Raw genomic sequence first — 25,239 nt, 5'->3', positions numbered from 1 at the left:
TAAAGTGAAAGCCATTTTTGCAGGGACACTGATCTGTTTCAAACTGGTTGGATATGAAGAGAGGGAGTTGTGAAGACAGAGATTGGAGTTGGGAACAGATAGGGACTGGATGTGGGGTGGAGAGATTGTAGGCTAAAAACTGTCACTTCACAAAGTGAAAGTAAAAACTGTCATACATTTCCTATTGAGTTATTGTTAAAGAAAACTCCCAGAGTACAGTGCTCCTGTGCTGCCCCACTTTAAATTAGAGATGTGCGGGCTCGGATTCCTCAGATCCGAGCCAGCACGGACGTCAGCAATCCGGGCCCGGATACGAGCAACCTCGCGCCGCCATCTTCACTCCAATCTCGTAGAAGGGTAGGGAAGGGTGTGCTGCTGCTGTGTGTGGTCTCTGCTGGGGCCTGTGCTGCTGTGTACTGTGTCTCTGCTCAGTGATCAAGACATCACCATTGCAAGGATGACTGGTGCTGTGTTCTGTCTCTCCTTTGTGCTGGGGCCTGCCTCTGCTGAGTCTGCTCCTGTATAGTCAGTCACAGTGTGATAGTCCACTGGTGCTGCTAGTGCCACTGCCTGCCCTGCACTGCCTAGTGTCTGCTGCAGTCTGCTCTCTGCTGTTGCCACTGGCTAGTGCCTACCAGTACCTATTGCAGTATATAATTCCAGTGTGCTGTTGCCCCTGGCTATCAGTACCTATCACAGTATATAATTCCAGTTTGCTGTTGCCACTGGCAGTGGCTACCAGTATTTTATTTATTGCAGTATATAATTTTAGTCTGCTGTTGCCACTGGCTACCAGTATTTATCGCAGTATATAATTCCAGTCTGCTGTTGCCGCTGGCTACCAGTATTATTTATCACAGTATATAAAAATCCAGTCTGCTGTTTTCACTGGCTACCAGTATTTATCGCAGTATATAATTCCAGTCTGCTGTTGCCGCTGGCTACCAGCATACCTCCCACCTGTCACGATTTTGGAGGGACAGTCCCGATTTTCGGGTCCTGTCCCGCTGTCCCACCCGCGGCAGGCATTGTCCCGCTGCGGGGGGTGACAGTTGGGAGACCCCCAATCTAGTAGAATAGACGCTGTGCGCATGCGCACAGCGTCTATTCTCGTATGAAAATGAGGTTGAGGCTAATTAGCATAAGCCGCGCCCTCATTTGCATACGCCCCGCCCCCTTGAGTGTCCCTATTTCATACAGACAGAAGTTGGGAGGTATGTACCAGTATTATTTATCACAGTATATAAAAATCCAGTCTGCTGTTTCCACTGGCTACCAGTATTTATCGCAGTATATAATTCCAGTCTGCTGTTGCCGCTGGCTACCAGTATTATTCATCACAGTATATAAAAATCCAGTCTGCTGTTTCCACTGGCTACCAGTATTTATCGCAGTATATAATTCCAGTCTGTTGCCACTGGCTACCAGTATTTTATTGCAGTATATAATTCCAATCTGCTCTTTCCACTGGCTACCAGTACTATCAGTCCAGGGGTGCCCACATGTGTGCTATATCCATCCAGGGGTGCCCACATGTGTGCTGTATTTGTCCAGGGGTGCCCCCATGTGTCCTGTATCAGTCCTGGGGTGCCCGCATGTGTGCCGTATAATTCCAGGGGTGCCCCATGTGTCCCATATCAGACCAGGGGAGCTGCCCTTTTTTTAATGAAAATAAAATTAAGGTGTTTTTTTTTTTTTTTTTTACTGCAAGGGCTGTTAAATGCACTGTAGTCCAGGGGTGAGCCAAGAGTTCTGTATAATTCATGGGGTGTTGCTAAGTAAGGTGTGCTGCTCTTTTTTATAATTAAAAGAATACACATTTTTATTTTTACTGCAGGAATTTGTCTGCCGTATAATTCTATGCCTGCCGCCATGTGTGCCGTAACAGTCCAGGGGTGCCGCCATCTGTGCCGTATAATTCCATGTGTGCTGTATCAGGTCAGGGGTGCCACCATCTGTGCCGTATAATTCCTGGGGCAAGCCAAGTCTACCGTATAATTCATGGGGTGCTGCCAAGTGTGCTGTATTAGTCCAGGAGTGATGCTACCTGTGCCATATCAGTCCAGGGGTGATGCTAGGTGTGCCGTATCAGACTAGGGGGGATGCTAAGTGTGCCATATCAGTCCAGGGGTGATGCTAAATGTGCCGTATCAGTCCAGGGGTGATGCTACCTGTGCAATATCAGTCCAGGGGTAATTTTAGGTGTGCAGTATCAGCCTAGACGGTATGCTAAGTGTGCCATATCAGTCTAGTGTTTGTGCTGCACACTTGTGTGGCTTATCATAGTTATCCAGCTACCTCGGTGTAACCTTTTGCCCTAAAAACAATATTGTAAGGTGTGAGCTGTTCAGAATAGACTGTAAATGAGTGGAAATGAATGTTATTGAGGTTAATATAGCGTAGGAGCAAAACAAATAAAAAATTCTGCGATTTTAGCAGTTTTTATGCTTTTTTAACAAAAAAATCAGAACCCAAAACCCAAGAAATCCAAACACAAAACACTTAGGAGGTGTTTTGGCAAAACCCATTAGAACCCAAAACCTCAAGGTAATCAGAACCCAAAACTCAAAATCCGAAAAGTGGCCGGTGCACATCTCTACTTTAAATCGTGCTGCATTTCTCAGAGTCTGTGGCGTAACTAGAAATTTTGCGACCCCCCTGCCAAAAAGTTTCTGGCACCCTTCCATACATTAATTATATATTTTATACCTACTGTACATGCTTGTTACCAGGGGTTTCTTGCTCGTTGCCAAGGGTTTCTTGCTGGTTACCAGGGGTTAATTGCTCATTGTCAAGGATTACATGCTTATTGTCAGTGGTTTTAAGCTCATTGCCAGGCGTTGCATGCTTGTTGCCAGAGGTTTCCATTCTCATTGCCAGGAGGGTTACATGCTTGTTGCCAGGTGGTTACATGCTCATTGACAGGGGGTTACATTTTCACAGCAAACCAGCGCTCCTTGAGTCTGGGTAGTGCTGTGCATGCTGCGCTCCCCTGACAGACACTAGAGGTCCAATAGGATGTCTAGCATCTGTCTCCAAAAAGGCAGTGGCCATTTTTGAAGGGCCACATGTAATCTGCAGATACACTGTGCTCGCGTGGTCCCGAGCTGTGCAGACTTCTTTCGGCCACCTGATCCTGTTTTATTCACTCATTATAACCCGAATGTATCCTAAACGTTTAATTCATCCTTATTCACTTGCTTTCAAAATCCATATATATATATATAGTACTACTAGTTAATAGCCTGTCAAAATGAAGGCTCCAACTTCCAATCTCTGTTTAAACATCCTAGCATCTGATGTGTGTGACCTCTAGCATGTATATACATCACATTTCAAAACTTACAAACTAAACCTGAAATAAAGACTCGGAGACTTAGGTTTGGCAGAAATTGTTAGCTGATTTATTTTAGCACTTTTAAGCTAGATTAATTTATTAATAATTAATTAATTAATGGTGGCCCAGAAAGAACGGCTAATTAACTAAGCTCCACCCACACAATCTGCATACGTAATCAAGCCTACCCTAACAAGCGGTATCCGCTCGACCTACTGCATTGACTACCCACCCATCTGATGGGTTCGCTGCCCCCCGAGCGGGAGATCGAGCGAAGGCCTAAGCCAATGAGAGGCGAGCGCACCGAAAAGCAAACATATACGTAGCATCATCATTTGAATAAGAACTAATTCTATTCACCTGCCGTTCTTTCCCGCCTATCAGCCAACGCGATTAACACCCACCCAACCATAATAACACAAGGGAGGGAGGGCGGGAAAACTTTCAGGAAAGAGAGAAATACTCCTCCCTTTCCTGCCCTGATATCCCAGCTAACACTGCCCTTCCCTAAGTCCTTATTGGACCACCGAGTCACATGCTTCCCTAGGTCACACAACAGTCTTGGATGTTTAACCCACTCCATGCCTATTGCAGACATTACGTTATTCTAAACATCCTAGCATCTGATGTGTGTGACCTCTAGCATGTATATACATCACATTTCAAAACTTACAAACTAAACCTGAAATAAAGACTCGGAGACTTAGGTTTGGCAGAAATTGTTAGCTGATTTATTTTAGCACTTTTAAGCTAGATTAATTTATTAATAATTAATTAATTAATGGTGGCCCAGAAAGAACGGCTAATTAACTAAGCTCCACCCACACAATCTGCATACGTAATCAAGCCTACCCTAACAAGCGGTATCCGCTCGACCTACTGCATTGACTACCCACCCATCTGATGGGTTCGCTGCCCCCCGAGCGGGAGATCGAGCGAAGGCCTAAGCCAATGAGAGGCGAGCGCACCGAAAAGCAAACATATACGTAGCATCATCATTTGAATAAGAACTAATTCTATTCACCTGCCGTTCTTTCCCGCCAAAGCGGGACTCTGAGCCCAGAATCCCCGCCCGGCCACCAACCTAACGCACTGAGCTACAACCAGAGATAGATCCTCCAAAATTAATGAACCATCCCTAACCAAATGCACCCCGTTAGGCAGGAAGACCTGATGGCACCAAAACCTAATCCTCTCCTGTGGGTCAACAGCACCTCTGGCAGCTAGAACCCACTGTGCCACCGCCGATATAGCTGCTTCCGAGCCTCATTTGAAGCCTTACCATTTCTAACATCTCTCAAAACGGAGTCGGGGAAACAATTGGAGACCAACCAAGGTGCAGAAAAACCAAGCTGTATTAATGGCTGCAAGATCACTCAAGATCAAGGCCGACAGCTTCAATCGGGACATTTTCCCAAATTGTTGCCTCCAGCTGAAGTACCAAAGACCTCAGACACTGGCGGACGTTCACCTCAAGGAACGCCTCTAAACTCAAGCCAGTACAGCCCTCGAACTCCAAGCCACCAGACTAACAGAGAATTCGCAACCGGCCTACCCCCAGATGAGGCCCAGCCGGCTGCCCAATACACAAATGAATGTTCAACTATGCACACTCTGAGCCTATCCTTCCCCATACCTCTAAAGGAGAAGCTATAAGAGGAGACTAGTAGTATTTATATTAAAGGGTTGACCTAAGTATAATAGGAGGATCTGCCAAAAAGAAAATAAATTTGTTCTGTTGAAGCACAATTTTAGGTGCTTAAGACATGCTCCAATACCAATTGAAGCCATACCAGGAAACAAAGATGGAAAGAGACAAACAGGGGGAGGGCAAGGTAATGGAAGGGTATAAGGAAAAAACGGGTGTACTCGGCCGGAGAAAAAACGACTGGACCTGCTGAGGGACTCTTAATTGAGACTATAGCCGAATCAGAGTGATCAAATTCAGTCCGTCAGTTCAGGCAAAAAGCGAGAAAACTCCGGACGCTGGCCCAACAGCAGAGCGTAGCTAATCCCCGAGTAGGATGGACAAGGATGGGGGAATAAACAAATGACCTCAATCAAACACATACATACAAAGCGCAAGGACCTACAGCGCAGTAGGTGAGGCCTAATGTACTATTTAAATTGCGGAGCGCCATCTTCCTAGCGATTTAAAGCTCGACAAGGCCAATTGAGCGGCTATAGCCGATGTGGCAGCCCCAAGGCAGTGGGAATGGATTCCAAATTCCAAATGGAAACTCGCTGGACAACGCCACCTCGACCCAGCAAACTGACATCAGGTCATCAGAGAGCCACCAAACTGCAGGAGCCAGAGCCTGCAAAGGAAAGCCTGACCAGTGTATAAATGTTTGCCAAGGCCACTGGGAGGATGACCTAGGGCACCACAGGAACCAAGGACACACTTCCCCCCCCAGCCGTCAGATCCATCTCGGCCGCCTAATCTTAAACCCCCAAACCCCGGGGACTAGTCGGATATCTGATGCCAGCAAAAAACGCAGCGCGGGTCCTAGAAAGCACTACCAGATAAGACACCCGAGGGGCACCATGCAGCTGTAGCAAAACAGCAAGGATAGACTCCTCCCGGACAATAGCGTATCGTAAGCAGAGTCTGCGCAACTCTAAACCTAAACCAGCAGAAAGCAAAATGTGATGGGGTGGTGGGGAGGGGAGGGCATTTTTTGGAAAAATCAAAAAGAAAATACCCATTAGGTAATGCGCCAGTACCACCCTGAAGTTCCCGGCACTAAACATCTCCTAGAATAGACAACATTAACCCCAACCCCCGCCAACCTGACTGCGCAGATCAGCCAACCCAACGCCCGGAACATACGTTCCCTAAATAGAATTGCGAAGTGCAAACATTGCAGGGCGAGCTGCCCCTAGCCCACGCAACCAAGAAGACCCGGCCTACTGGGTAGATGGCTGCAGCCTTGCATTGACAACTACTAGAGCCAGCTGGATTCCATCCTGCCCAATTATGGTAGACAAGTGAACCAGATGATGGGATCTGGCCACGCCCGCAGCGGCCCTTATTAGTGAGTGGCAGACAAGTGACCCATGGGTACAAATGACTTCAGGTAACAGAGGTCATACACAGCGGCAATCTGGATTCCCAGAAAGGACAGGTAAGTAACCGCTCCTCCCTTCCAACCTCAGCAATTAGCACACCAAAATGTCCGAATAGCGAACGGAAACCACCCAGGAGCCTAGCGCAGCATTCAGAATAAGCAGGGCCAACAAAAAGCAATTCCTAAAGGTAGTGAGAGATACAGCCCTGACACGGGATCACTTCAACGCCCCAGTGTAAAGGTGTGTAACCCCTTAAATTATGCACGAGAAATGGAACACCTCATCGGCAACACTTGACGATGAAGTATTCCTCGCCTCTCCACAGCAGATCCGTTCGCTAAGGCTAGTGAATAACAGGCTAAAGGTGTTATAATCCTGATTTATTTATTCATGGCATTGCTGCTATTTAATTGGTAGTGGTGATGTACATTGTTCCCATACTACGTAGTGCGTTACAGGGGACATATGCACCCATAGATTGCTGCCTTGAACTTAAAGTCTATATTTTAATTCGCCTGGACACGTATGCCCACCAAAACTCATTTCGTTCTTGGCATCCAATAAATTTTAGAAGTATTATTGTGGAATATTATTATCGAAAATAATGATTATTACTGCAATGCTAGAGATTTTGCCTTTCTTTATTTTGCTGCTTGTGACACATTCGAGAAGCAAATATTTTGATTTGAACGACCCCTAATCCAGATATGCTTCCGTAGCATAGCCTGGAGCGCTGGAAATTTTTAGAAGGGAATATTACTGTGCGAGAACACAGCGTTGCCCATGCGCTTACCTGATGTGTTCTACTGCCAATCATGTCACCTTTCCCTCACTCATTGTAATTTTAGCATTGCAAAGCAAATGACAGGTCTTGTACCTTAGAATACAGCTAATCCAAGCTTTAGAGGCTGATGCTCCTAAATAACTCATTAGCTGGTACTGCGCTTCCACCGCCATGTTATGTAATCTATTTATTCTGCAGTAATAATCACACCCTTCTGGAGAAATACCCTGGAGAAGGATGGTCCCTGAGCTGAACTACTTTATTAGGAACGCTGTATTTGGGGCAGGGGTTCCCAATCTTTTTCTAATTGCGACACCCTAGAGTATCAGAATTTTTCCAAGGCACCCCCAGGCCCCAAAAATATATCAAATCAAGTAGATTCTGTTGATATATTTCTCTTGGGGTCAGTTATGTGGTAAAGGGCAGGATTGTACACATTTTATGATTGGCAGCCACCAGCACTGGTTTTGTCCAGAAATAATTGAACGTAAATGGTTTGAATTGGTCCCGGACCACCAACCCGAGGCACCCCTGCCAGTATCCTGGGGCACCCCAGGGAGCCTAGGCCCATAGTTTGGTAACCACTGATCTAGGGGTTGAGGCTGATCTAATTGAGACATAGGAACACCGAGCCTGGGAGGCTTACATGGACTCGTCGGTTAGGCTGAACAAGTACATAAAGTCATCCTTCTAAATTCACCCCCTACGGCTCTCACTTAATGCCTCGATACCTGAAGGACTGCTGTGCATTCGCAGAGCCCAACCAATGTCAACCCCATGGGGGGGGGACGAGTGAGAAATGCCAGATAATCCGCCCGACACAAGCTCAGCCCTCTCACCTGAAAATCCAGGCCGCGCCACCCATGTACCAACATCAGCATCACTATCCATGCTCGCTTCCATAGCCGACTCCACTGCCCGAAAATCCGTGGGGACTTAACGTCTGACGATTCAGGCTGAGCAGCCCATGTGTCATCATCTGCATCGTCCTCCCCGACTTCGCCAGCAGCGAACGAATCCTCTTCGCTGTAGTCTAGCTGTGCCTCAACATCTGTGGGAACATGCAAAATGGGGGGGGCGACCCCGAGGACTGTAGGCCTCGGTCACGTATGCGGCTCTGTGCAGAACCATCACCTCAGAGTGTCTCCCTCTCCATCATGGCAACAGCTGACCCCATATCCCTGAAAGCCTGCAAGAATTCTGAGCACCCTGGAATGGGCCTCCTTTGTGCCCCCTGAGACCAATCCTCTAACTATCTGGGACCCCACCGTCTCCCGGGGCAGAGTATTAACAATGGGCACCAGAGCCCCAGCAACGGAGGACACTGCTGCGGACAGCAGAGAGGGGTCAAAGGAGGTAGTGGAGACTCTAGCCGTGGTTGCACCCCCAGACCCTGCCTTGGATCCAGAGCGCACCCCACCGGTGGAAGCCTGCCATCCCCCCTGACTCCACCCCCCAGAAGCCCGTGCAGTAGTATGTCCCCTAGGTGGCAGCTCCTCACAGCGGGCCGATGAGGGCATGTAAATGCTGCCCGCACTAACCTGGCCCACGCTGCCCGACCCCTAATGTTCGCAGCTACTGTAGCTCTCACCTACAACACCGGGCCTTGCTGCCCCACGGCGTCCCGCCCCTTGGCTCTAGCCGCCCCGGGGCCTGAGGCCAGAAGCAGGCCGCAGCGCAGGAGCCTCCAAGGCTTCACCTGCAGCCGGGCGTCTACCACAAGCCCATCTGTGAACGGGGACCAGAGACAGGGATGATGCCACAGCGTCTGTTCAGGCCTCCTTGACTTCACACAGCATGTACTCAGCATCGCAGAGGGATGGGGGGGCCTAATCGCGGCTAATTAGCATATGCCGCGACCTAATTAGCATATGCAGCGACCTAATTAGCATATGCCGCGACCTAATTAGCATATGCCGCGGCCTAATTAGCATATGCCGCGACCTAATTAGCATACACCGCAACCTAATTAGCATAGGCCATGCACTGTGAGAGTCCCTATTTGCAATCTTCAGAAATTGGGAGGTATGCATGGCATGGTAATAGTCAGGGAAAGCACTACTGAGGCAGCAAAGCAATGTATCAGCACTCAACTAAATACAGTTATACACTAACTGGGGAGCTCAGGGGCACAGGTCCACTCACCAGAAAACTTTCAGGAAAGAGAGAAATACTCCTCCCTTTCCTGCCCTGATATCCCAGCTAACACTGCCCTTCCCTAAGTCCTTATTGGACCACCGAGTCACATGCTTCCCTAGGTCACACAACAGTCTTGGATGTTTAACCCACTCCATGCCTATTGCAGACATTACGTTATTCTTCACAGCTCCCTCTCTTCATATCCAGGAAGTTTGAAACAGATCAATTTACTTTCACTTTCTATTGTCAAATAGAAATCATCAATTGTCAAATAGCAAATGGTCCATTGAGTGGCCTCTAGTGGTCACTGGTAGTACTTCACCTCAGACGTGAGGAGTATTTATCCATATATATATATATATATATATATATATATATATATATATATATATATATACGCATGCACAGGGGTGAATTTAGGAGTAAGGCACAACACTATTGGATGACCCTCACCCTCATCATGTAAATGACCCCTTTGTGACAGGGCCGGTCCAGATGCCTCCTGACTGCCAAAGCAGCCTTAACCTCACCGGTATGGATCAAAGGGCCGACAGTGTCTAGGTGAACAGTCTATAGGTCAACACTAAAATGACAACATGCTCAAGGTCGACACTGGAAAAAGGTTGACTTTGGAAAAAGGTAGATGCGGAAAAGGGCGCAGTGAGCTTTTACATTTTTTGGGTGTCAATATCCACGTGGATGGCAAAGTATAAAAAAAATCGTGAAAATTTCACGTGGACCTTTTCATGTGTCGACCTTTTATTATGTAAAAATATGTGTGTCGTCCATATGGTGTCGGTCTATTGAGTGTCGACCTAGACACGGTCAGCATATCATCCGATATAACGTAACTCCCATAGTTAATGCCCATATTAATTAAGCAGTGTATGTTAGTATTCTGTACACTGTCACAAGATCTGTTCTCAGTCAAATAAAATATATAAAACTTCTTGAATGGAAATAAAGACTTCCAAGCGATACGTTTAAATGTCCAGACATGTAGCTGGGAAATTACTAGGTTATTCCCCGGCGACGGGAACACATTATACTGTAACACAGAGCCTCCTGCAGCTATGGAAGGATTAATTATTGTGCTGCGCCTCTCTGCAGTCTTCTCTGACACCTCAGAATCCGATTGAAAACCTCGGGCTGGGAGCTGAAATTTCTGGTCTTCTGCACACGTCCGAGGTGCTTTGAAATATAGTCTTCAAACACTGGCCCTTCATAGATGCATATTGTAGAAAACCCTTTTATATAGGAACAAAGGGGATTTGTCCATCCTGAAAGTGAAGCGGGCAGGCTGGCGAGAACGGTGTCCTGCCCCTTTCATGTAATTGTCTGTATGATATTATATGTGCAAAGCACATGCATGCAGGGCTGACGGGACTGAACTGAACACTCCTTCAGTGACTATCGCAGTCGCCGATGCCGGGGGCAGGCATATTGGGTCGCCCAGCGTTTCCTGGGCGTGCCCACAAAAATGGTGGGTGCACCCAGTAAAACATCCCCATGCCCAAGCCTGTGCGGGGCAGGTAGCTGAAGTCACATGACATCAGCGCCTGCCCCCTATTCAGCCATCTCCGGGGCAGATAAAAGTTTATCTGCAAGCGGGCGAAAAATCACTTGATGGTTGGCGACCATCAAATGATTTTTCGTCCGTACACCCACATGTCAATGGATGTGTCAGCGTACACATCCATTCGCATGCTGGGGCAGACATTCACACAGCGGCGGGGGGGCAGGTGTTTGCTCGCCATACAGGCAGCGTTTCAGCGCACATTAAGCAACAAATTTAGATGCTTACCGAGCCAAGCTGAATCACCCCTTTTATGCCCAACGACAGTGCAATAATATGCTAATGCAACTGGAGGTGTTTTGTGTAAATTGACTGTCATGCCAGTGACATCACTGTGTACATCAGGAACAGTGACATCACTGTGTACATCAGGAACAGTGACATCACTGTGTACATCAGGAACAGTGACATCACTGTGTACATCAGGAACAGTGACATCACTGTGTATATCAGAAACAGTGATATCACTGTGTACATCAGGAACAGTGACATCGCTGTGTATATCAGGAACAGTGACATCACTATGTACATCAGGAACAGTGACATCGCTGTGTACATCAGGAACAGTGACATCGCTGTGTACATCAGGAACAGTGACATCGCTGTGTACATCAGGAACAGTGACATCGCTGTGTACATCAGGAACAGTGACATCACTGTGTACATCAGGAACAGTGACATCACTGTGTACATCAGGAACAGTGACATCACTTTGTACATCAGGAACAGTGACATCACTGTGTACATCAGGAACAGTGACATCACTGTGTATATCAGAAACAGTGATATCACTGTGTACATCAGGAACAGTGACATCGCTGTGTATATCAGGAACAGTGACATCACTATGTACATCAGGAACAGTGACATCGCTGTGTACATCAGGAACAGTGACATCGCTGTGTACATCAGGAACAGTGACATCGCTGTGTACATCAGGAACAGTGACATCGCTGTGTACATCAGGAACAGTGACATCACTGTGTACATCAGGAACAGTGACATCACTGTGTACACCAGGAACAATTACATCACTGTGTACAGGGAATGTACAATTACTCTGCTGTTGTCTGAAGTAGACAGTGGATGACAGAGGCGTCATCTAACCTATTGTACCTGATATGGTGGCTGCTAAGTTGGGGTGTTGCTTCACAGAACAGGGCATGGCTGTAGGAGGTGGGGCAAGTTGGAGGAGGTGGGGTCAGGTGTCTGTACCCCATTTCCATCAGTCCAGATCTGGGAGCTGCGGGCTGCCCTAGGGGACTGCTGTGGCTGCAGTGCTGGCTTATACATGACGACAGGAGACAGGTTACTGCTCAGCACCAGCCTCCTGTCACTGAGCAGTAACCAGCACCTGGCGGTTGAGGGATACTAGAATCTTATGCGTAGTCTCATTACCCTAATACAGAAACAAGGGTTGAGAGAGAAACTGGACATTGCAGAATCACGTTCTCTTTTCAACAACATGCAGAGTAAGATTGCGGGATAACATTTACCATGTCCTGTAGGCTACATGTAACTCTTCATTACATGGAGCATTAATAAGAAGTTATAAGAGAGTGTCCCCTCCATTCCTACTTATCCTATTGTATTTCGTTCGTCCACCCACCTATTTTTAGTATGTTAACTCTTATGAGCAGGGCCCTCCTTCCTCACGTACTCACCCTACCTCATTACCTCACCTGTGCTCCTGTCCTGTTCTTCCCTTCCTCTACTTCATCTTCAGTCTCCTTGACAATTTTGACACCTACTTCTGAACTGATGCTGTTTTAGTTCTACCAGCTATACCCCTATTTATGCTGTATTTTATCAACACACCCTGTACGTTACCTTGTAATTTGTTTTTTTTTGTTTGCTATGTACGGCGCTGCGGACACTTTGCGGCGCCTTATAAATAAACGTACTACTACTACTACTAGTGTCACAAGCAAGAGGAGAGTACACAGTGGATACAGCGCCACCTACTGACCCCCTCCAGTATAGCTTCAAAAGCAATTCTCAGCCAGAAGTCGTTGTCATACTCGAACAACATGCTCATTCACACTCTCATAGAGTGCCATTTTGAACTTTTAGCAATAAGTCCAGTAAGTAGCAAATTACAGTAATAGCATTAGACCAGGCATGGCCAAACTATGGCAAAAGCTGTTGTGAAACTACAAGTCCCATCATGAAGAGTAGGGTCACTAAAAAAGTGGCCCGAGGGGCGCCTGAGCAGAGCTGCTTTGCTAAAGCAGCAGTCTCTAGGTTTGGGAAGTCTAGCCCAAAAAAATAGACAGTGGAAAAGGGGGATTTGAGACTGCGCTTGCTAAATAATGTGCAACAGGTGTCTCTAAAATATTTAATCAATTATGATATTCGCATATATTATCACATGAAATACATTAAAAAAATACAATATAAAAGAAATGGTGGATACCACAAATAGATGGAGAGCAGGGATAGTCACCCACAGTCTGGTCGTGATATGTCCTGTATCCGTTCCTATGACACCTCCAGGTGATTGTCCCGTATGGAATGAGGGTGATGAAATGCTGGGAAAGATAAGGTAATCGGACCAGGGAGCTCCTGATGTTGGGGGTGCTCAACCTGGTGGGCTGGATGTTGTTGCCACTTCAATATCCTTAGTAAGGGATGCTGATGTCAAAACCAGGGAGCTCCAGATGTTGGGGGGTGCTCTACCTGGTGGGCTTGATGTTGTTGCCACTTGAATCCCTTTGCAGGGGGGTGTCAGTCTCCTGACCAGGGAGCTCCTGATGGTATGCGGTGCTCTACCTGGTGGGCTTGATGGTTAGCCAAGGAGATGATTCCTGGAGGTTGGTCCGGTTGCAGGACAGTAGATGGACAGTCTGTAGATTTAGGGGTGAGCCTGCTCCCCTACACCAACGCGTTTCGCTTAGAGCTTTGTCAAGGTGATGTCTGTGGTGTTCCCTGACTGGGTTTATATACCCTCAGAGGGAGGGGAAAACAATTTGCACCTGTTGCACATTGATTACATATACCACTAAAATGGGTTGATCTCTAGGTTATTGTGAATAGGAGACAAAGCTGAACCTTCCCATACTTTTTAATTTAAAAACGAGTGTTTTAACGCAAGTATGATCATAAAGAAAAAGACATTTCATTTACTTACAGAAGTCCGTTTCCGGATATCCGGTGACGTCACTTCCGCTTTGGTGAACCGCATATGCGCTCCACCAATACAATTCCCTCGCAATACAGTATACTGGCGACTCTCGCCCCATAATCTCCGGTATACAGTCACTCTCATCCAATTTATCATTTTATGTTGATTCACACCTGCAACCACGGGGGAAATGTACCAATATGAAAAACCTAGTTTTTCGTATTCGTATTTTCCCTACGGTTGCATACGACTGTTTAAGTCGTATGCAAACTCGTGTTCCGGAGGGGGATTTACAAAGCAGTCAGATACGACTGCTTTGTAACCCTCCGATGGTGTAATGATTCGTATTAGCGGCCGTATATACGGCTGCTAATACGAATTATTTGTAGCAGTCTGCACGGATCAGTCAGATCCGTGCAGGCTGCAAGGTGTAATAAAAAAATAGAAAAATAAATAAATAAAAAAAAAACCGGCGTGGGGTCCCCCCCACAACCATAACCAGCACCAGGCTGAAGGAGCCGGGGCCGGTAATTAAAAATCAGGGAACCCGACAAATAGGGGTTCCCCGATTTTTAACAACCAGCCCCAGGCTCCAGGTCCGGGGCTGGTTCCCAAAATACGGGGGACAAAATGAGTAGGGGTCCCCCGTATTTTAAGAACCAGCCCCAGGCACAACCAGCCGGCAGGGTAATGTCACAGCCGGGGGACACTTATAATATAAGGTCCCGCGGCCAAAACATTCTCCCTACCGACCAGTCAGCCTGGCCAGGGGCCCTGGGGGAGTGGGGACCCCCCCAATAAAGGGGTCCCCCCCCTCCAGGACTTACCTGACCAGGCTGAAGCCTGGTGCTGTCCTCGATGCCCCTGGGCGGTGGGCATCGAGCTGATAAATGTTGTAAAAAAAAGATGAACCTATTGTTTTTTACTGTGGCACTACAAGTGCCAGCAAGCCTCCCCAGCAAGCTGGGACTTGGAGAACCACAAGTCCCAGCCTGCTGGGCATTAAAGGGCCCGCTGGCACTTGTAGTTCTACAGTTAAAAAAATAGTGCACAAAACACACTGACACACTTTTAAAATAAAACTTTATTACACACAAAGCCCACACATACTAATACTTACCTATCTTCTTCCCATAGGTCGCCCTGGTCCTGTGTCGGCGTCTTCTGGTCCTGTGTCGTCTTCTTCCTCCATGTCGACCGTCGCTGTCAACGTCCGGATCCGACGAAATCCATTTGGGAAGCTGTGGAAGGAAACCATACTCACCTGTCCCAGCGCGACGTAGTCCAGGTAAGTGTCTTGGCAAAAAAACAAAACGAGCACCCGAAACCAAGCGGACACGACGGAGACGCACGTGTGTTTGTTTACATCGTGCGGCTCCGCCTCCCGAATGCCGCTATTGGCCGCCTTGCGGCCTAGCGGCCAATCAGGAGCCGCTAGGCCGCAAGGCGGCCAATAGCGGCATTCGGGAGGCGGAGCCGCACGATGTAAACACCGTGCGTCTCCGTCGTGTCCGGTCTGGTTTCGGGTGCTCGTTTTGTTTTTTTGCAAAGACCCTTACCTGGACTACGTCGCGCTGGGACAGGTGAGTATGGTTTCCTTCCACAGCTTCCCAAATGGATTTCGTCGGATCCGGACGTTGACAGCGACGGTCGACATGGAGGAAGAAGACGACACAGGACCAGAAGACGCCGACACAGGACCAGGGCGACCTATGGGAAGAAGATAGGTAAGTATTAGTATGTGTGGGCTTTGTGTGTAATAAAGTTTTATTTTAAAAGTGTGTCAGTGTGTTTTGTGCACTATTTTTTTAACTGTAGAACTACAAGTGCCAGCGGGCCCTTTAATGCCCAGCAGGCTGGGACTTGTGGTTCTCCAAGTCCCAGCTTGCTGGGGAGGCTTGCTGGCACTTGTAGTGCCACAGTAAAAAACAATAGGTTCATCTTTTTTTTACAACATTTATCAGCTCGATGCCCACCGCCCAGGGGCATCGAGGACAGCACCAGGCTTCAGCCTGGTCAGGTAAGTCCTGGAGGGGGGGGACCCCTTTATTGGGGGGGTCCCCACTCCCCCAGGGCCCCTGGCCAGGCTGACTGGTCGGTAGGGAGAATGTTTTGGCCGCGGGACCTTATATTATAAGTGTCCCCCGGCTGTGACATTACCCTGCCGGCTGGTTGTGCCTGGGGCTGGTTCTTAAAATACGGGGGACCCCTACTCATTTTGTCCCCCGTATTTTGGGAACCAGCCCCGGACCTGGAGCCTGGGGCTGGTTGTTAAAAATCGGGGAACCCCTATTTGTCGGGTTCCCTGATTTTTAATTACCGGCCCCGGCTCCTTCAGCCTGGTGCTGGTTTCGGCTGTGGGGGGGACCCCACGCCGTTTTTTTTTTTTATTTATTTATTTTTCTATTTTTTTACACTGTAGCCTGCACGGATCTGACTGATCCGTGCAGGCTAAAACGCAAATAGAACAGGAAAATGGTGTTCTATTTTCCTGTCGTATTTGCGTGGGTGTTTCACACCACTAAGCAGCCGTATTGTCAGTACGGCTGCTTAGTAAATCAGAAACCACCATTCTTTGAATGGTGATTTCTGTCGTATTCTATCGATGGTGTAGACATTCGTATTTGTAAATACAAATACGAATGTTCCATCTTTAGGACTACGATTTGTTGTATTTTTGGGATTGTAAATCCCGAAAATACAAATTCGTAAAAAAAAGGTGTATTTCTCCCTACGAATACACCTTTTTTCTACGAATCCATTTTGGTACATTTCCCCCTACGTGTCTCTACCCTCAGGTCACATGTAAAAGATACCATTCATTTCCTACAACTTATAAAAGATATACAATGGAGAGATACATACTCCTTCCTAACGCTAGATGTTACTAGCTTGTATTCAAATATTCCGCATGAAATTGGGATACAGGTAATTGCGCGGAGACTTATTGAGGATGGTGACCTGGGGGAGAGACACCAACGGTTTATCACGGATTCTATTTCATACATATTACGTCACAATTATTTTCTTTTTCACGACACTTTTTATTTACAGACAATGGGGACGGCCATGGGGACCAGGTTCGCTCCGAGCTACGCGAACCTATACATGGGGAGGTAGAACAACAGTACATCTGGGGGGGCGAGTTCGGGGCGAATCTGGTCCTCTATGGCCGTTACATTGATGATTTATTCATCATTTGGGACGGGGATCACACTTCTGCACTTTCATTTGTTGAACACCTTAATTCAAACACTTATAATTTACAGTTCACCCATCACTTGGACAGGAAACGGACTACCTTCCTGGATCTGACCATTGAGGCAGAAGGCTCTAATATAATTACATCCAACTTTATCAAAGAGGTGGGCACAAATGCTTATCTACACTATGACAGTGCCCACTATCCACCCTGGAAAAAGGGAATCCCAAAAGGCCAACTAATGAGGTTATACCGTAACTGTACTAACAAGGATACTTTTGAAAAACAAGCTAAAGATATGCTCCACTCATTTACACAGAGAGGATATCCAAAAGAAATCACTACAAAAGCATATGAAGAAGTATTATCTCTAGATAGAGAAGCATTATTACAAAATAAACCTAAACAGTCCTTAGAGAAGAACCAACACATTTCATTCATATCTACCTACAACAGCCATTCAAATGAAATTAAAAGAATAATTGGAAAAAACTATAAAATATTGAAACAAGACCACCTTTTAGTGGATGTAATCCCTCCCAAACCTCTGTTCGTGTTTAAGAAAAACAAATCGATTAAAAACTCCGTAGCCCCTAGCTTCCTGAAACCAATAATAACCCCACCAAAAGAGTTAGGCCCGAGTACTTGGCTTGGAGGCCAACCTAAGGGATTTTTTAGGTGCGGGTCAACAAGATGTATTACATGTCAACATATAGAACTCAGGACGTGCCATTCCATAAAAGACAAGGAAGGTGCTAACATAAAGATAGATTCCTTCATCAATTGTAATACCAGTTACACTATCTACATGTTGACTTGTGGGTGCGAACTTATTTATATAGGACGCACCACAAGGAAGGTTAAAATCCGCTTCCTTGAGCATAGAAGGAATATAATGAAACATGCTCAAACACACAGTGTTTCCCGCCACTTCCATGAGGTCCACGGGGGAGACCCCAAGAGCCTTAGGCTGGTGGGTTTAGAACACGTAGCAAGAACTGCACGCGGGGGAGATAGATATAGAACCCTATGTCGACAAGAGGTGTACTGGATGTACAAAATGGACTCTATACATCCAGGGGGGCTAAACGAAGCTGTAGAACTAAATACAGTGATCTAAACATCAATGATATAGATCACAAAAATAGGCCATGGAAAAACAATACTATGTAAACCCATACACCACCGTTATTGAAACACTTACCCCTAATATCCACTTGACAAGTGGAGAACGTATGTGTATATCTTACAATAACACTACTGTAAGATTATTGTAGAAATATATATTCTTGAATTGTACTCATATACTGTTGAGAAAAAATATCCTCTCCCTCCTCTCCTCCCTTCTTAGTACCATCCATCGGCTCTCCACCAGACAGGCACCCCCCCCCCCCCTTTTGATAAATCCCGGAACGAAAAAAGTCCTGAGGAGTATCATCCCCAACCCACAGAAGAATTTGGTTTTCTGATTATTATTACAATAAAGTTTTCTATGTACTGCCTAATTAGTGTTTGAATTATATGAATATCTGTATACCTCCTCATTACATAATGTAAAGACTAAGCAGGGGACATATTCCCCAAGGAATCAAAAAACTTCCCTAAAAAAAAATTAAAAAAAACCAAAAAAATGGAACCCAAGTGTCTACACGAGACCGGTATGTCGACGGTGTCGACCATACCAATTTATAGCTACCATATTAATGTACACTGTGTATTACTATTATTACTCAATACCAGTTATACTCTATATATGTAAATTGCTTTCAGCATTCATTATCACTATTCTTTCTCCTAATGTATCTGTCCTACCTAAAAATATATCTCTGCCTACATGCGAACACACCTAAGAATAAATATACCCATCCGCTATAATTACTGGACATTTTTTAAATGAATTTTTTAAATGCATTTATTCTGTCTATATATTGTTTATAAACACTCTGTATCACCATGGATACTGTAAAATCACATGTGCGCTCCACGAATGCTCCATTAAAATGTAGGAACCTTAATTAGGTGGACTCTGGTCCTCTGGCTGATAGGGACTTGCACCGCCAATCACGTTAGAAACAGCAGCCAGTTGCGTGGCAACATACCCGGAAGTGCAATCCCGGCCATCTTTGAAAAGGGCGAGAGTCGCCAGTATACTGTATTGCGAGGGAATTGTATTGGTGGAGCGCATATGCGGTTCACCAAAGCGGAAGTGACGTCACCGGATATCCGGAAACGGACTTCTGTAAGTAAATGAAATGTCTTTTTCTTTATGATCATACTTGCGTTAAAACACTCGTTTTTAAATTAAAAAGTATGGGAAGGTTCAGCTTTGTCTCCTATTCACAATAACCTAGAGATCAACCCATTTTAGTGGTATATGTAATCAATGTGCAACAGGTGCAAATTGTTTTCCCCTCCCTCTGAGGGTATATAAACCCAGTCAGGGAACACCACAGACATCACCTTGACAAAGCTCTAAGCGAAACGCGTTGGTGTAGGGGAGCAGGCTCACCCCTAAATCTACAGACTGTCCATCTACTGTCCTGCAACCGGACCAACCTCCAGGAATCATCTCCTTGGCTAACCATCAAGCCCACCAGGTAGAGCACCGCATACCATCAGGAGCTCCCTGGTCAGGAGACTGACACCCCCCTGCAAAGGGATTCAAGTGGCAACAACATCAAGCCCACCAGGTAGAGCACCCCCCAACATCTGGAGCTCCCTGGTTTTGACATCAGCATCTCTTACTAAGGATATTGAAGTGGCAACAACATCCAGCCCACCAGGTTGAGCACCCCCAACATCAGGAGCTCCCTGGTCCGATTACCTTATCTTTCCCAGCATTTCATCACCCTCATTCCATACGGGACAATCACCTGGAGGTGTCATAGGAACGGATACAGGACATATCACGACCAGACTGTGGGTGACTATCCCTGCTCTCCATCTATTTGTGGTATCCACCATTTCTTTTATATTGTATTTTTTTAATGTATTTCATGTGATAATATATGCGAATATCATAATTGATTAAATATTTTAGAGACACCTGTTGCACATTATTTAGCAAGCGCAGTCTCAAATCCCCCTTTTCCACTACAAGTCCCATCATGCCTTTCCACAGTTTTGCTATTAGGGAATGCTAAAACTATGGCAAGGTATGCTGGGTGTGAAGTTTTACAACAGCTTGAGGGCCACAGTTTAGTCATGCCTGCATTAGATAATCTTTGTGAATGTGAGTACATCTCATCTTGAGGTGTCTAAAACAAAATAATGTTCACAGTTCAAAATGTCACTCTCTGTGCGTGTTCTAATAGGTGCCTCATGCCTAATTCAGGTCCATTTGCTCTACTGGTAATGTCGCAATGTACCAATTTGTTGTACCATACCTCCCAACTGTCCCGATTACAGAGGGACAGTCCAGCGATTTAGAGAGTGTCCCACTTTCCCTCCCACATGTGGCAATGTGCTGCAGGCGCGAGTGTGGGGAGGCAGTTGGGTGGAGCCGTAGATCATTGCTGCTCTGCAGGTGATTGCTGAAGATCTGCACAGCATCACTTCAGTGCAGGGAGGGAGGAAGGGCTGGTAGGGAGGGAGCCTGGGGCTGGTAGGGAGGGAGCCTGGGGCTCTTCAGGTGGAGCGCTGTGCATGCCCCCCAAATTGCTAAAAACGGGGGTCGCTGCACTTTATGGGCCGGATAAATTTGAGTATTACGAAAGTCGGGACATATGTTGTATGTTGTGCATGCATCAGACCTGTACTGCGACGTAGTATAGCTGCAGGCATCATTTGATTGATAGTCTGCAACTGTTTGGGGATGGCAATGGTTTTGAAAAATGGAGAAACATCCATACAGTAGCATCGGTGCAATTTTTTCTTCTTCTTTTCTTTTTTCATGTCTCAAAAGATTCTGGATCTGGAAAAACTGCACCAAGACAGTTTTTTTAAATGAACGTTATTGTATCAAATGAACAAAATCTCTGATTCTCAGTGACTTGCTTATTTATGCTGTTTTAATGCCGGGAGCACATAGACACTCCTGTTATTCAACGCATGTGTTTCCAAAGTTGCTGTGGAAAAAATAAATAAAAAGAGTTAAGAAAAAGTTCTGACGAGGTACCGTTGCCATGGAGACCGAGTCATTGATATTCACAAAATACGACGTGACTTGGTTTTAACACTCGCTCACGGAGCATCTACACTCAGCAAAAGCTTTAGAACAAAAGATCCGTCAGTGGTTCCAAATCAACACAGATTGAATGATTTATGTAAATAACACCGGTTGTCTGTGTTCATTTTCTCCCCATTTATTTGGACGTTTATCCACATTGTTAAAAATAAACTCTGCGCTATCGACTTAGACTGAAACTCAAAGCCCAAAATCCGGTTGGGGAGCACAAACGTAAACCGGCCAATTTAAAAAGTCAATTTTACAGCAGAGCTGATGGTGGGAGCAGCTTTTATCTGCGGTTGCTGTGTAACAAATGAGTTTTCTATATCTTTACAAGAATTATTTTTCGGGATCACAGTAAAATAAAAATCGAAAGTCAAACTGCAGCGATGTATAAATATGCGAATGCAACAGGAGGCGTGTGACAGATCCAATAGCTGTGTGCGACCATTGGTAAAAAGACACAGGCCTTGCCTTCGGCACTCCCAGAAGACAAGGCGACATGCCCTATTTTTCAAAAATAACCGCATCTCCTGATCAAGCTAAACTGGGACATAATGATATGGAGGATGTATGGAGACAATGATATGGAGGATGGTGGGGACACCTTGATATGGAGGATGATGGGGACATAATGATATGGAGGATGGATGGGGACATAATGATATGGAGGATGTATGGAGACAATGATATGGAGGATGGTGGGGACACAATGATATGGAGGATGGTGAGGACACAATGATATGGAGGATAATGGGGGCATAATGATATAAACCACTGCCACCCTGATGATTGCTTCAGTGTCCTGTCCCATGATGCAACTATCCGTATTAACCATGTACTTGTCCTAAACTGTCTTGTGCTGTAATTCGTTATGTGTTTTTGCTCATAACTATGCTTTGTACAGCGCTGCATAATATGTATGCACTATATAAGAAACTGTTAATAAATGATAAATAAATAATGATGGGGACATAATAATATGAAGAAAGTATGGAGACAATGATATGGAGGATGATGGGGACATAATGATATGGAGGATGATGGGGACATAATGATATGGAGGATGATGGGGACATAATGATATGGAGGATGATGGGGACATAATGATATGGAGGATGATGGGGACATAATGATATGGAGGATGATGGGGACATAATGATATGGAGGATGATGGGGACATAATAATATGAAGGAAGTATGGAGACAATGATATGGAGGATGATGGGAACATAATGATATGGAGGATGATGGGGACATAATGATATGGAGGATGATGGGGACATAATGATATGGTGGATGATGGAGACATTGATATGGAGGATGATGGGGACATAATGATAAGGAGGATGTATGGAGACAATGATATGGAGGATGATGGGGACATAATGATATGGTGGATGATGGGGACATAATGATATGGAGAACAGATTGGGACATAATGATATGGAGGATGATGGGGACATAATGATATGGAGGATGAGGACATAATGATATGGAGGATGATGGGGACATAATGATATGGAGGATGATGGGGACATAATGATATGGAGGATGATGGAGACAATGATATGGAGGATGAGGACATAATGATATGTAGGATGAGGACATAATGATATGGAGGATGATGGGGACATAATGATATGGAGGACGATGGGGACATAATGATATGCAGGATGATGAGGACATAATGATATGGAGGATGATGGGGACATAATGATATGGAGGATGAGGACATAATGATATGGAGGATGATGGGGACATAATGATATGGAGGATGATGGGGACATAATGATATGGATGATGGGGACATAATGATATGGAGGATGATGGGGACATAATGATATGGAGGATGATGGAGACAATGATTTGGAGGATGAGGACATAATGATATGTAGGATGAGGACATAATGATATGAAGGATGATGGAGACAATGATATGGAGGATGATGAGGACATAATGATATGAAGGATGATGGAGACAATGATATGGAGGATGATGGGGACATAATGATATGAAGGATGATGGAGACAATGATATGGAGGATGATGAGGACATAATGATATGGAGGATGATGGGGACATAATGATATGGAGGATGAGGATATAATGATATGGAGGATGATGGGGACATAATAATATGGAGGATGATGGGTACATAATGATATGGAGGATGATGGGGACATAATGATATGGAGGATGATGGAGACAATGATATGGAGGATGAGGACATAATGATATGGAGGATGATGGGGACATAATGATATGGAGGATGATGGGGACATAATGATATGGTGGATGATGGAGACATTGATATGGAGGATGATGGGGACATAATGATAAGGAGGATGTATGGAGACAATGATATGGAGGATGATGGGGACATAATGATATGGTGGATGATGGGGACATAATGATATGGAGAACAGATTGGGACATAATGATATGGAGGATGATGGGGACATAATGATATGGAGGATGAGGACATAATGATATGGAGGATGATGGGGACATAATGATATGGAGGATGATGGGGACATAATGATATGGAGGATGATGGAGACAATGATATGGAGGATGAGGACATAATGATATGTAGGATGAGGACATAATGATATGGAGGATGATGGGGACATAATGATATGGAGGACGATGGGGACATAATGATATGCAGGATGATGAGGACATAATGATATGGAGGATGATGGGGACATAATGATATGGAGGATGAGGACATAATGATATGGAGGATGATGGGGACATAATGATATGGAGGATGATGGGGACATAATGATATGGATGATGGGGACATAATGATATGGAGGATGATGGGGACATAATGATATGGAGGATGATGGAGACAATGATTTGGAGGATGAGGACATAATGATATGTAGGATGAGGACATAATGATATGAAGGATGATGGAGACAATGATATGGAGGATGATGAGGACATAATGATATGAAGGATGATGGAGACAATGATATGGAGGATGATGGGGACATAATGATATGAAGGATGATGGAGACAATGATATGGAGGATGATGAGGACATAATGATATGGAGGATGATGGGGACATAATGATATGGAGGATGAGGATATAATGATATGGAGGATGATGGGGACATAATAATATGGAGGATGATGGGTACATAATGATATGGAGGATGATGGGGACAAAATGATATGGAGGATGATGGAGACAATGATATGGAGGATGAGGACATAATGATATGTAGGATGAGGACATAATGATATGGAGGATGAGGACATAATGATATGGAGGATGGGGACATAATGATATGGAGGATGATGGGGACAAAATGATATGGAGGATGATGGGGACATAATTATATGGAGGATGATGGGGACATAATGATATGGAGGATGATGGGGACATAATTATATGGAGGATGATGGGGACAAAATGATATGGAGGATGATGGGGATATAATGATATGGAGGATGATGGGGACATAATGATATGGAGGATGTATGGAGACAATGATATGGAGGATGGGGACATAATGATATGTAGGATGAGGACATAATGATATGGAGGATGATGGGGACAAAATGATATGGAGGATGATGGGGACATAATGATATGGAGGATGATGGGGGCATAATTATATGGAGGATGATGGGGACATAATGATATGGAGGATGATGGGGACATAATGATATGGAGGACAGATTGGGACATAATGATATGGAGGATGATGGGGACAATGATATGGAGGATGTATGGGGACATAATGATATGGAGGATGATGGGGACATAATGATATGGAGGATGAGAACATAATGATATGGAGGATGATGGGGACAT

The sequence above is a fragment of the Crinia signifera genome, chromosome 11 (genome assembly GCF_055691185.1).
Source record: "Crinia signifera chromosome 11, ASM5569118v1, whole genome shotgun sequence".
NCBI lineage: Eukaryota > Metazoa > Chordata > Amphibia > Anura > Myobatrachidae > Crinia > Crinia signifera.
This window is presented reverse-complemented; position numbering follows the sequence as displayed.